At 40.5% G+C, this 14,017-nt stretch overlaps 1 protein-coding gene across 4 annotated transcripts in view; it reads left to right on the top strand.

Annotated features, from left to right (window-relative positions):
• Positions 1–14,017, top strand: part of LYPD6B (LY6/PLAUR domain containing 6B) — an 82,857-nt gene that overhangs the window by 36,697 nt on the left and 32,143 nt on the right. For 2 of the 4 annotated variants that reach the window (XM_042446058.1, XM_042446059.1), the window contains 2 exons: positions 888–1,002; positions 10,751–10,857. The exons of the other annotated variants lie outside the window; for them this stretch is intronic. The gene's annotated coding sequence lies outside the window, so the exon portion shown is untranslated. The remainder of the gene's footprint in view (positions 1–887; positions 1,003–10,750; positions 10,858–14,017) is intronic. 4 annotated transcript variants of the gene reach the window in all.

Below are 14,017 nucleotides of genomic sequence, written 5' to 3'. Positions count from 1 at the left end.
TCAGTGGATTATGCATAAATGTGCTGTGTATGAATATGTTTTCGGTGCCATTGCCTTACCATAAATGTGGTCTTGTCTTTGTAAATGATCTCATTCACCTTTTGGAAGAACATCTTTTATTTAATGAATAATTCATCCATAATTGAAATGCAGCACTCAGCTCCTTAGCACATGTTTTGAGTATGAATTGTAAAGCTTCCATAGTTTAAAAAGGAAGGTTTGTTTTTAAACCAGCTTATACCCTTTTAACATTCTTGGTTTCACTCCTTCTGTCAGCAGTTCACATTTGCTTTGCAGATGTTTAAGCTGGGTAAAATCACATTATAATAAACATTAGTTACTTCTTCAAAAGAATTTTATTTCCTTTTATCAACAGTGGTTAATACGTTTCTCTAAGTGCTTAAGTATGTTTTGATTTCAATAGTTGTCACTGATTTTCCCCATGTGTTGAGGGCTGTAAATCCTGCAAGGAATGCATGACATTAAATTAGATGTATTTAGCACATGTGAAGAAATGCTAAAATAGATAAGGCATTTAGTAACTTTGCAATCTTAGACCTAACTGCCCAGAGATAAACCTCACTGTCTTACATGCAGCTGAATCATACTGGATTGGATCCTAAACTGATATAAAGAGAAATAAAGAAGGCAGATAATTAAAACAAAATACTTGGATGTTCTATTTTGTTTGCAAACCATTGGAACAAAACTTCAGAATAATGTGAAGCTGTATATATTTTTATGCTATAATTTTTGTTTGTAAACTTGTATATTTCTCATTAAATTTTTGGCAAAACTATGCTTGTTAATCCCCAGGGGGAAATTTGCAAACATATCAAATGTTGTCAGAGTTGTTATCCTTAATTTTCCTTCTTCCTTCCCCATAGATACTCCACATTCCATGGCCAGTTAGCTTTTGGTGGGATTTTGATGGGGAAAATGATTCCCCCCGCTGCCTCCCCCTAGATTGCTTGATTTAGTCTGAGGTTGATTTTTTCCAGGGTGAGTATTTTTATGTTTCTACCTGTATTTTGTTTATTTACCTATAGGAGAGCCCAGTGTGGAAGACAGCTTGTAAAACATTTTGTTGTTGTTAACTGCCCTCATATCAATTCTGATTCATGGTGACCCTGTGGATGAGACGTTTCCAAGTATCCCTATCTTCCACTGCTTTCCTCAGGTCCTGCAAACCCATGCCCCTAACCCATCTGACTGAGTCCATCCATTTGGTCTCTGGTCTTCGCCTCCTTCTTCCACCTTCTACCTTTCCTAGCATTATTGTTTTTTCTAGTGATCCATGCCTTCTCGATATGTGGGCAAAGTATGATAGCCTCAACTTGACAATCTTGGCTTCCAAGGAGAGCTCTGGTCAGATCTGTTCAAGGACCCATTTGTGTGTCTTGTTGGCTGTCCACAGTATCCTAAGTACTCTTCTCCAGCACCACATCTCAAATGAGTTGATTTTCTTTCTGTCTGCTTCCCTCACTGTCCAGCTCTCACATCTGTACATAGTAACTGGGAATACAGTGGCCTTGAATGCTTTTAACCTAGTGCTCAGTTGTATATCTTTACTCTTCACGATTCTTCAAGATCTTTTCTAGTTCTTTCATAGCTGCCCTTTCTATTCCTAGTCTTCTTATTTCTTGACTGGAGTCACTATTCTGGTCAGTGTTTGATCCTAGGTACGGGAATTCATAAACTGTATAAAAATATCTTTTTTTTCTTTATGCACCTTGGGTTTCCACTGATCACATCTCTCTTCTTTTTCTGTTTCTCTTTTGGAAGAACTGCTATGGGTATTTACCTGCTGACACTGCAGTCCTGTAGTCTGGGAATGTGCTCTACTGACCATAACAGGACTTTCTTTAGAGCAGTTATGCATAGGAATGCCCTATGATTCTGCTAGACATGGCAGTCAGAGATGGATCATCAGAGCTCTAAACTGTGTCATGTTTAGGAGGTCCTATTGTTGGTGTTATTTTTGTTGTGTGCTTTCAATTCATTTCCATCTTTCGGTGACTATCACATAGTTTTCTTGGCAAGATTTGTTCATAGGAGGTTTGCTATTGCTTTCCACAGCTATTGCATTACCAAAAAACCTTTTTGTATTAGCTAGTGTTGTAATTAAAAAACCTAACTCTCAAAATATTTTGAGGCCCCAAGCTTGTGCAGCTGAGGCAGGTGAGAGAAATGCAGCTTGAATTCTTAGAATTATCCAAACCCTCAAGCAGATAATTGCTCTGCGCTCCTCCTGGGCCCCACCACTTTGCTTTATCTTTTCCCCAAGGGAGTGTGGAAGGATGGGGGCAGATGCTGTGTAGGTAGCAAAATAGTGTCATATTTATGATGAACGATGAGTGACAGAATGCAGAGGTCCCCTGTTGTAAGACATGGGGGTATGATTTAAATATCAGTGAGACTTTTTCTAGCCACTTGAGGAACACAAATGTCAACAAACAGCACTGGGTGTTGACTTTTTTTAATGGAAAAATCAGCTCAGCAGCAAACCTCCAAAATGCTTGTAATTTGACATGATTAAACCACCTCTGGTTGAATTAATTCTGTGTCCAGGGTGACCAGGTGTTCTCACCAAAAAGGAGGACAAAGCATCACAGCATGGAGGACATGGCCAAAGAAGAGCTAAAAACACTAATATGAATGTAAATTCGTGCTTCTTAACCATGCTCAAAATGGAGGACATTTTGGAATTCCTCCTGGGCAGAAGGCTGAAATATAGGATATGCCCTAGAAAACAAGAGTACAGTATCTGGTCACCCTGTCTATGTCTCCTTTAGTATAAGCGCCCTGTTTTCTCTCTCCTCCAGTCTCTTAAACTTTTCTAACTTATGAGTTTCTGTCCTCGAGCCTGTTTAGAAATGGCTAGAGAACAGTGTCGCAGTCACAGTTCCCCTGGATGGCTGCCACTGTGAGTTAACAAAGCCCAGGTTTTCTCATGGAATGCAAGCCCCTGATACCTTTATCATTTCTGTTTGGCCTATTAACACTAGAATGCAGGCGTCTCGGTTTCTGTCAGGTATACACAAAGGCCGTCTGTTGTTGGAGGGCTAAGCAAGAAACTTGGCCTGGTTGTGCTTGCTTTCAGAGGCCAGAAGAAGAAATCTGCCATCTCATTAAGGCTGACCCAGTTCCTACCTTTCGTTGTAATAATGTTGCAGACATGTTTAGAGATTTTATGCAAACACACTCTTAAAGTGTTGTTAAGAGAACTCTAGGTTAAGTGGTGACAGGTGTCGTTGCATTTTGCATGTACTGGCATGAAAGTTCTTCTCTCCCCCCTCCCCACTACTTTATTCAGGTTATGAGTCAATTAATTTTGTATTTAAGAGTAAGCTGTGTATGCCATGTGGAATGGAGTAGAGCCAACTCTGTTTCACTCATGGCAGAGACAGATTCTGTTGACTGGCGGGGTGTGTGTGCTTTTTTTTTGTGAGTGGCATCCACTTAATCTTGTTTTAAATTTCACCCTGGGAAAAAGTGTGGTATAAATTCAATCAATCAATCAAGACTCACTCCAACTCTTTTCAATTCAAATGGGGATCATGCAGTGCAGCATGAGTGGGTGATCCCTTCTGTGGATGGCCAGGATGCATGCACCTCTGTACCAAACGGTAGTCAAGACAGAGGTAGTAATGTTATGAAATCAGTTGTTGGATATTATTGTGTGGCCTCTAATCTCCAACCCTGGCTGCATCCACACAGCAGAGGTAATCCACGTTGACACCATTTTAACTGCCATGGCTGACTTCTTTGGAATTCTGGAAACTGTAGCTTGTTGTGGCATCTCTGACAGAGAAAGCTAAATGTCTCACAGAACTACAATTCCCAGAATCCCATAGCATTGAGCCATGGCAATTAAAGTGATGTCAACCTGGATTATTTTTGCAGTGCAGATGTAACCTCTGTGACCCAACTGATTCCTTGAGGAACATCCCTCTGAGAAACTGCTGTATGGAACAAAGAACTAGAGAAGCAGAAGAAAATGACAGTTGTTTTAGGTTGTGACTACTGGAGGTGCTTCTGCTATCTGGACTGATTATTCTGTATTTCATCAGAAGAGATGGTAACATCATGAAGGGAGAATTGAAGCCCTGAGTGAGCCATGCAGATTCTGTTATCAACCATCGAACTGAAAAGCTGGCATTCAGATGGGAAAGTCCACTACTTTTCTCCAGAGCCTTGAAAATATACCTTTTTTTGGATCCCAACTCTCAGAATCCCTCAGTTAGCAGGCCACTGTGGATTGTATCCTCCCCTTAAAAAAAAAACACTTTGTCCAAGCTCTACTTTTCAAACATTTTCAAAACATATAGGAAAACATGGGTGTAAGACAGATATGGACAATTGTGTTGGTGCCACGGGCCAATTTCCCTCAGATCCCCATCCTCACAGAGTGCAACCCTTCCCAAAGCAAGCCCAGACACTGCCATTTCCCCCTGCAGCCCCTCTCAAAATGGCAACAGAAAGCAAAATCCCATCACTTCCTGTTGCCATTTTGAGAGGAATTGCCAAGAAAAATGGAGGTATTTGGGATGGTAGTATGAGGTACTTCTGGAGGTAGAGTGCATGTTTTTACATGTGTTGGGCTCTTTGTAGTGTCAGAGCAGAAAATTGCACAAATATCTTGCCTATTTTTAAAATTGGGGGCAGGGTATTTGAGGGACAGATGAAGTGCTTCAAGAGTCACAAAAGTAGGGTCCAGGGGCAGCATCTGGCCCTTTGGGCTGCACCGTACCCACTGCTAGTATAAGCAATGAAGATGCAACTGCAATGTATGTAGAAGAATGAAAAGTGACACAGGGACCATTGTTGGGTCTTAATTTTACTGAGTTCCCAAACTATGTTAAATTCTGTGGATTGGTCTTTGGACACATCAAAGAAGTGATGAAGAAAGGTAGTTTTCAATATATTCAGTCTTTATTCTCCCGTTAGTATCCATTATATTCCCATAAGAGCCAGTGTGATGTAGGGGTTTGAGTGCTGTCTAGGACTCCTGGAGACCAGGGTTTCAACCCCTATTCAGCCATGGAAACCCGCTGGCTGACATTGGGCAAGTCACATTCTCTTAGCCTCAGAGGAAGGCAAATGGCAGACCCCCCTGGAAAGGACGTGAAGGCACACAACAACAACAACGTTTCCTTTTGCACCTCTGAGGTTCTCCTCTCCTCTCTTCTCCTCTCCTCTTAGAAATAATTCGGATTTGTAATTGGTTGACCGGCCAAACCCAAAAGGTGCTCAACAATGGCTCTTTTTCATCCTGGAGAGAAGTGACCAGTGGGGTCCCACAGGGCTTTGTCCTGGGGCCAGTGTAATTCAACATCTTTATCAATTATTTGGATGACATAATTGAGGGCATACTCATTAAATGCGCAGATGACACCAAACTAGGAGGAATAGCTAATGCCCCAGACTACAGGATCAGAATTCAAAATGACCTGAATAGACTAGAAAGCTGGGCCAAAGCTAACAAGATGAAATGTAAGTTACTGCACTTAGGGCGGAAAAATGAAATGCACAGATGTAGGATGGGGTACACCTGGCTGAACGAGACTACATGTGAAAGAGATATTGGAGTTCAAGTAGACCACAAGTTGAACGTGAGTCAACAGTGTGATGCGGCAGCTAACAAGGCCAATGTGATTTTAGGCTGCATCAATAGAAGTATAGTGTCTAGATCAAGAGAAGTAATAATGCCACTCTATTCTGCTTTGGTCAGGCCTCACCTGGAATATTGTGTCCAATTCTGGGCACCACAATTAAAAAAAGGACATTGAGAAACTGGAGCGTGTCCAAAGGAGGGCGACTAAAATGGTGAAGGGTCTGGAAACCATGCCCTATGAGGAAAGACTCAGGGAACTGGGGATGTTTAGCCTGGAGAAGAGAAGGTTAAAGGGTTATATGATAGCCCTGTTTAAATACTTGAAGGGATGTCATATTGAGGAGGGAGCAAGCTTGTTTTCTGCTGCTCCAGAGAACAGAACCCGGAACAATGGATGCAAGCTGCAGAAAAAGAGATTCCGCCTCAACATTAGGAGGAACTTCCTGACATTAAGGGCTGTTTTACAGTGGAACACACTCCCTCAGAGTGTAGTGGAATCTCCCTCCTTGGAGATATTTAAACAGAGGCTGGATGGCCATCTGTCAGGGATGCTTTAGCAGAGGGTTCCTGCATGGCAAGGGGTTGGACTGGATGGCCCTTGTGGTCTCTTGCAACTCTGTGGAGCCATTCCCACTGGGCATATAACGCGACGTATATCGCTGCAATTCTGACTCGGATTCTGACTCAAATCTGACCCATCGTTCTCATTAAAAACAGGAGCAAAGAGACCTGGGTTTTTTTACCCATTTTCGTTCCCATTGGTATTTTCCCTGTGGTAATTTGAAGCGGATTATTTTGCTCCCCATTCCCATTGTCCTTCCGGAACCTCTTTTTTTAAAGCAGCTGTCAATCAAGCACTTAAGCGCTTGACATCACAGCCAATCAGTCGCTTAGGCGCTTTTCCCCTCCAGGAAAGGGAAAAGGGAGCCTCTGTTCCCCTCAAATCTATTCTCTGGAATAGAGAAGGAGCCTCTATTCGTCCTAAACCCCTTTGCATCAGAGGCTCTTCTGTGTCTTCCCATAGTTCCTCTGGAAGAGAGAAGGCACCTCTGTTTACCTCAAATCCCTGGAAGAGAGAAGGAGCCTCTATTTACCCCAAATCCCTGAAGAGAGAAGGAGCCTCTATTTACCCCAAATCTCTTTGCATCCGAGGTTCTTCTGTGTCTTCCCATAGTTCCTCTGGAAGAGAGAAAGAGCCACTATTCGTTCTAAACCCCTTTGCATCCAAGGCTATTCTGTGTCTTCCCACAGTTCCTCTGGAAGAGAGAAGGCGCCTCTATTTACCCCAAATCGCTTTGCCTCCCCCATTGCTGTCTGGGGGGCGATCAAGCAGGCATGTACAGCAAAGCCCATCTGCTGCTCAGGCGCTCAGCAGAGACAAAAAAAAAGAATAGTTAAAAAATGGTGTTCAATGGGTCTCTTCACACATCGGTCTATGAATGTGGAGCAGGGGGGAGGTTGCAGGGGACATAATGTGTTTACTACGTTTGGAGCTCAATGTAGCGTGATCACCTTACCCTGCTTCCTACTCCACTGGGGGAAAGGCTATGCGAACGGAAGAAAATGGCACCGGTAATGCAGGAAAGAGAACAAGCAGGTGACACCCCCAGGCCAGCCCCTTGAGCACTGCTCCTCCCATCCCCAAGTTCCCGAATCAGACATCCTTTCGTTCCCATTCATTTGCCCCAAATCAGACTTGGAAGGCACAGGAAAACTCGCTAAAAATGCGCTGTTAAATTAAACCACTTTAATTCGATCACATGGGAGTTAGATTCGAAACGATATAGGAGCAGTGCGGATCAAATGCGCTCTCAAATGGGACTGATGCACCCATGATTCACATCCTGATCCGCATTATAAGCCAGTGGGAATGGGTTCTATGATTCTACAAGAGAAGGAATCCTGTCCTTGTGATTCTTTAATTGTTGGATTAAATTATAACATTAACAAACAATGCATAAATTAGTTTGGTGCCAGATTGAAAAAGGTTCTTTAAAGATATGAAAGCATAATTATACTTTAGTGCTGTCACTCAAAGGAGGAGAAAGGTGGGCCAGTCAAGGCATAATGAGGAATTGTGCTCCATTTGCTCCATGGCTGTTTCCTAGCAGCTGTGGAATTTGTCAAGATAGCAAAGCCCTTGAAACTTGTGTTCAGCAAATTTTTTAAAGCAAAGAACTGTTTCAAGTGGACAGCCCTGCTAACAGGCATGCCTCTGTCAATAAAGATATGACTTAAACATACACTCTATTGAGTTTTCTATTATCTACCAAACTCTAAAATGCCATGTGGACTCTCAGAATACTCCCTGCTAAGTAAACTTTCAAAACAGAAAGGATCTCAGAAGAAATATGTTATGGAGCCGTTGGAAATGAAAAGCAATTAAAATTTAAAGGATTACTCTTGCACATAGCATTGAAAAATTAAGGCACTGGGCACTCTTCCAGCTAATTATTTGTTTTTAAAGGAGTTACTGAAGTTATTGGTCTGTTTTGGTGAGGCATACAAAAGACATATCAATTTATATTTATTTCTGTTCTGATTCAGTGGTCACAGTTACTGGTTGAAGGAGTATGTCAGAAGAAAAGTATTGTATAAAAACATAACAAGTAGAGTAATGCTGCTTCCTCTTCAAAAAAATTTGTCATTGACCATACACAACAATACCCTTGCCAGATATTCCTTGTACCTGGTGCCAATGTAGATTTCTTTTGCCAATGCACATGGCCACTGTAAAGGAATCTTATTTGTTAGGACTGTGACAGGCAAAGAAAATGGCTTGTTGTGGTTTTTGTAATTAAGAACTTCACTGACCATGTTTTTTTTTTAAAAAGATAATTATTTTTGCATTGAATGCAAAAACATATCTGTCATCTTTATTTTGGCCTTCAAGGCTTACTTTTCATCTTACACAATACCTGTGTTCCATATATGTATGAGAACGACTGAATCATGAGTGCCTTTTTTCTTGGAATATTTCAAGCTCTGCATGGACCACCAGAGTGATTCAGGTGCTGTCTCTGGCATGTAATCTCTAAGTAATCCAAAGGGAATCTTTATGTCACCATTTGTACATACACATTCATATTCTAATGAAAATCTGGGTTTAAATCCTCTTAGATATTGGTTTGCACATGATCTTGTTCTGTAAGTTATACAAATAACTGGTATGGTATTTTCCCATTTATTATACATAGCTTTAAATGTAAACTGAGTTTTACGCATGACCTATGCAAGCTATTATTTCAGGCTATACCTCTTTTCTGTACTGAGTGGACCATGCCAATAGGCATTCTGGTTTAACTTTTGTATACATATATATATTTAAAAATCTTAGGAGTGTAGTGTCTAGATCAAGGAAGTAATAGTGCCACTCTCTTCTGCTTTGGTCAGACCTCACCTGAAATATTGTGTCCAGTTCTGAACACCACAATTCAAGCCGAATTGAACCATAGGCTAGGGATCTTGCTGCTCTTCAGATACTATTGTGGTGGAACTGAGTATTCCTCACCCCTGATTTGTTGGCTAAGGATTTACTATCCAAGCACATCTCAAGGGGCTGTGTGATTTTCATGCCTGATTTAAGGGAAGCATGGGCAGAAGGTACAGCCGGGTGATTTCTAATGGGCTAGCAATGTTTTCTGACTTCTGCTTATTATTTAACAATAAGAGGAATAAGTTAAGTCCCCAACCTTCATTCAGCATTGTATTGCTGAATTGAAGAAAGGTTGAGTAATAGGGGCTGTATCACCCTACATAGTGCCATGATTCTACTTTAACTCCTTTGGCAAACTTGACATGGCAGCATTGTTCCACTTTAATTGCCATGGATCCCTGGGATTTGCAGTTTAGGGGGAATACTTAGACTTCTCAGCCAGAGAGCTCTAGTGACTCTGATCTAACTACAAGCTCCAGAACTCTATAGGATGAAACCATGGCAGTTAAAATGGAACCATAGTGCTATAATTCTATTGTGTGAAAGCCTCCCCCGCCCCCGGTACATGTTTCCATTGCATGGTCTCCATTCAGTTCTGGTGCTCATATTAGTTTCCTGGACTCAGAATTCTTTCATCTGCGTTGCAGTCTTCACCCGGTGGATCATGAGGGTCAATATAAAAAACAAAGTAGGTCCCTTAGGCCATATGTCTGTCTCTCCCCGGTTTACACACTGCTTATCCCACTTTAATGGAGGTTTTGCAAATGCAGCATCTGGTGGATTGCACTTCTTATCTGTTCTCTAGTGCTTCCTGATATGCTGAGAAAATTGTTACGGTGACATTCTCATCCTCTTCCTAGCTTCCACATCATTGTGAATGCTGCTTAGCAGACATTCCTTCTGTGCACATTTTTCTTCTGACATTTTGGAACCATACAGACAGGCCAAAATAAAGCTGCTTTGGGCCACTTTGGAAGTATGCTGTTTAAATGATGCATGCATCCTAAAAGTCTGGAAGCTGCACCAAATCTACAATCCAGTCCTAAGGACTGGAAGTTGGCTTTGGCGCAGCTTCTGGACTCTTAGGACACATGTATCATTGAAACAGCATACCTCCAAAGTGACCCGAAGCAGCTATATTTTGTCCTGTCTGTATGGGGCCTAAGTTAAATAGCTGTGGTGTAAATGCTGCAGAGTGAACCAAGGGCCCCAGAGTATTGGAGGATACTGTGGAAGTATGAGAAATAGTTTCCAGTACTGTGTTCCTTGCAGTTACCTAGGTTATGGGACTGTATAAAACCTTACCTGCCACAAGTGCTTGAGTGTCTTAATTTGTTTCTCATTGGCAAGCAAAGATGTCTAAACATGCTGTAATGACTAAGTTTATCAGGTAGCCTTTAAGTAAAAGAAGGAATACAAAAACCTGAATAAGTTTACACAGAAGTGGAATATGTTTATTAGAGCAGCATATTTCTCAAAATATTTAAGATAATTCATTTGACCTCTGTTATAGGTATATAAGCAATATGAATGTAATAGTTGCTGTAATTGTTTGTGCAAACTTAAGTTTTACTGCTTTTAGTAAAATCAAAATATTTTTAAAAATGCTTCACACTGGATTTCAGTTTCTCCATATTGATTTGTATTTCTCAAAGTCCTCACTAAAATTACAGTGAATTTTATTTTGTATTCTTAAGAATTTTGGACACAGTGAAACTGTGTGGGTCAAGCTGGCAGTGGGTGGTCAACCTGAAGTCTGATACATAAAATCATGTGAACATTTACTGCTGTGAAAACCTATGCTGTGAGTAAGCCAGTGAAATTTGCTGTATTAACAACTTTATACCCAATCATGTTCACCTAATTTTGCTTGATAATTTCTTTGAGTAGATAAAACTTTCCTGCATAGGGATTCTACTCTTCTTCACTTCATTTTACCAGAGATGTAGGCACAGTTGTGCACATTCAGCTGTGAGGAAGAAGTGCCCATGGATCCATATGTCTGGAACAGAAAACATGTATACATTGGAAAAGCACATAGATTAGTGTTGAAACATGCAGGGGCCAAGTTGAAATTAAACTTTACAGTTGTGCTGACCTAGATGAACTTGGGTGTTAATAATTTAATTTTTTAATCAAATATTTTAGAGCATTAGAATCACTGGAATTTTCAAGATCCTTAGCAATGAATTGGTAACAAGGACATCCTTTTTACTTTGTGTGCTCATCTCCTGTTTTTTAAACTTTTCAGCAATACTATTACCCTGGCTGTTAATCATATCTTCGGAATAATTCTTGATGTTGGGTTAAGAGGGTGAACAAATGGATGTTCAAACAATGTCTGTCTAATTAAGCCTGACACATTTATCTTTGTCATGTTGGTTTTCATAGATAGCATTTGGCAGGCATTTGGTCTTCTGATAAAATTAAAAACCCAGTGAAACTCAAATTGTCTGATTGCATAGTGTTGCACTGTATCATTCTTTTACATTGTAAGAAAATGGCAAGTTCACCATGAGAGTATATGAGAGCGTATTAAAAGTGCAAAAGGATCAAACAGCACTGAAAGTACAAAGTGTCTAACTCTAAATTATTGATCCAGTGGTACTGGAGAGAGAAAGAGAGAGGTACATTGATTTAAAATTAGATTTTGAGAAACTCAGGTCTAATCTGTACTGCAGAAATAATCCAATCTGACACCATTTTAACTTCCATGGCTCAATGTTGGGATCTGTAGTTTTGTGTGATATTTAGCCTGTGTCATAGAGCTCTGGTGCTACAACAGACTACAAATCCCAGAATTCCATAGCATTAGCCACAGCACTTAAAGTGGTGTCAAATTTGCATTATTTCTGCAGTCTATATTAGACCTTAGTGTTTTAAGAAACTTTGGAAGTGGGTTCACTTCCTCTTCCATTCTTTTCCCGTTGATGCAATACCCCTGAGGAGTGACAAGAAGATTTTTTTTAAAAAATCCAGCATGTATCTTTATATCACTTGTCCTGGGTGATAAGGAAAAGAAAGTCAAAAGTAATGATCTGAACTGGACAGTTCTAATTCAGAAATATTACATTTTGTGTGTGTGCGTGTTCTGAGCCTTGTCTTGGAAAATCACCTTTGCTCCGCCAGATTTAACATGAGTTAGCAACATGATATAAATCATCCTGTTGTGGTCTTTTGAAATTTCCTGTTCTTGGCATCTTTAGTACCCCAGAGCTGTCCATGTTGCAATCCAAGGATGGGAACTAATGAGAGGGTGGGATGCTTTTTACCCCAGAAGGACCTATGAGGTCAGGCCTGTGGCATGTTTCATTTAATTCATTTGGGCAGATGGGCATGTGCTATCACTTGCATTTGACTGCTCCTTCCTGTGTTATTCTCTGAGGCTTCTGACTAAAGCAGCAAATAATTGTGATAGGTTTGCAAAAGGTTTTATGTGCAAAAACCAGAAGGCATTTTATGTTTGAAACAGATAAAAAATATTAGTTGGTTATCAGAAGTGGAATTTAGCAGATGTGCCTTTCTGGATCAAAATCATTTTGTCCCCTTCTTTTCCCCCACCCTATACTGTAAGCACTATTTTATACATATTACACAAATATAACAATGTCAAAAAGACGTGTTTCAAAGTCATTTGGTAATAAGAAACAGAAGTTTGTTGGAAGTGGTTTGGTGAACTGAGAAATGTGGGTTCTATTGTTGTGGGGACTGGAGAAGGAATAGCTTTGACCTGAAAGGGAGACAGAAAGGAGCAATAATCATTAATTTTTTTATAAAAAAATTCTGATTAAAGTTACATTTTTCAACCATATGTATTTCTCCCTGGGGGGGGGGTCCAGACTAAGTGCCACCATTATCATGGGAGTGTGGCGGTGCAGCAGCACACACCATTCATTTTTCTAATGGAAGGGGGGGGTCCGGACCCCAAGAACCCCCCCCCTTTGGCTACGTCCCTGCTGCAATAGAAAGAACAATATTGATAGCTTCTTCTGAAGTGGTGATACTTCATTTGTGACAGCAAATTTTAATAAATTTTGTATTTCAAGTAAAGTTTATAACGACTCATTAGAGATGGAGGGATGACTGATATATGAATTTAAGTTAGTTGGTTATATTAAAACTTAAACATACACGTAACCCTGGATATTCTTCAAATGCTGTTCCCCAAACTGCTTTCTTTGGGCTACTAAACTAGCATTATCACCTGCAAAGCACTATTTTAATCTGCATTCTCAGGTACTATCTGACTTTACAGATTTTTCTGTCCAGTCTTAGGTTTCAAGTGCATGCTATACAAACAGCAGAACATTACACAAACCTGCTTGCCATTTTATGCTTGTATTTTTTCCCCCATCACATTAATTTTCCTGTCAGTGGTCATTAGTTGCTGAGATTGTTTCAAGAGTCCTCTTATCTGTTGAGTACTAGGTTCTCAGCTCTGTTCTTATCTCTTATTATCATTTGTCTACTGGTCTGCTTAGTGGCAAGCAAATAGACTGAGTCTAAAGGAGTACAATAGCAAATCCTTCCCTTAAAGTGTGTGTGTGTGTCTTCAAGATATCTGTCAAACCCATGAATTTCATAGGGGTTTCTCAGGCAATGAATGAATATTAAGAGTTGATTTTGATAATTCCTTCCTTCCTATGAAATATAGACTACAGCACCTGGCATTTGTTGGTTGTCTTCCATTCAAGTATTAACCAGGGCTATTGCTGCTTAGCTTCCAAGATCAAACAGCATCTTGTTGTTTAAATCATCATTAAACAATGATATACTTTTCATCTAATGCTAACTAATTAATTTCAGAGGGAGAGAAGACCCACTGGACTTCATCCCCTTTCCCTCCACCATCCCCTTCTCCTTTTGTTTCGTGTCTTTTAGATTGTAAGCCTGAGGGCAGGGAACTGTCTGATTAAAAATAATAATTGTAAGCCGCCCTGAGAGCCATTAGGGCTGAAGGGTGG

The sequence above is a fragment of the Sceloporus undulatus genome, chromosome 1 (assembly GCF_019175285.1).
Source record: "Sceloporus undulatus isolate JIND9_A2432 ecotype Alabama chromosome 1, SceUnd_v1.1, whole genome shotgun sequence".
Lineage (NCBI taxonomy): Eukaryota > Metazoa > Chordata > Lepidosauria > Squamata > Phrynosomatidae > Sceloporus > Sceloporus undulatus.
The sequence above is the reverse complement of the archived record's forward strand: the minus strand, read 5'-3'. Positions and strand labels throughout refer to the sequence as shown.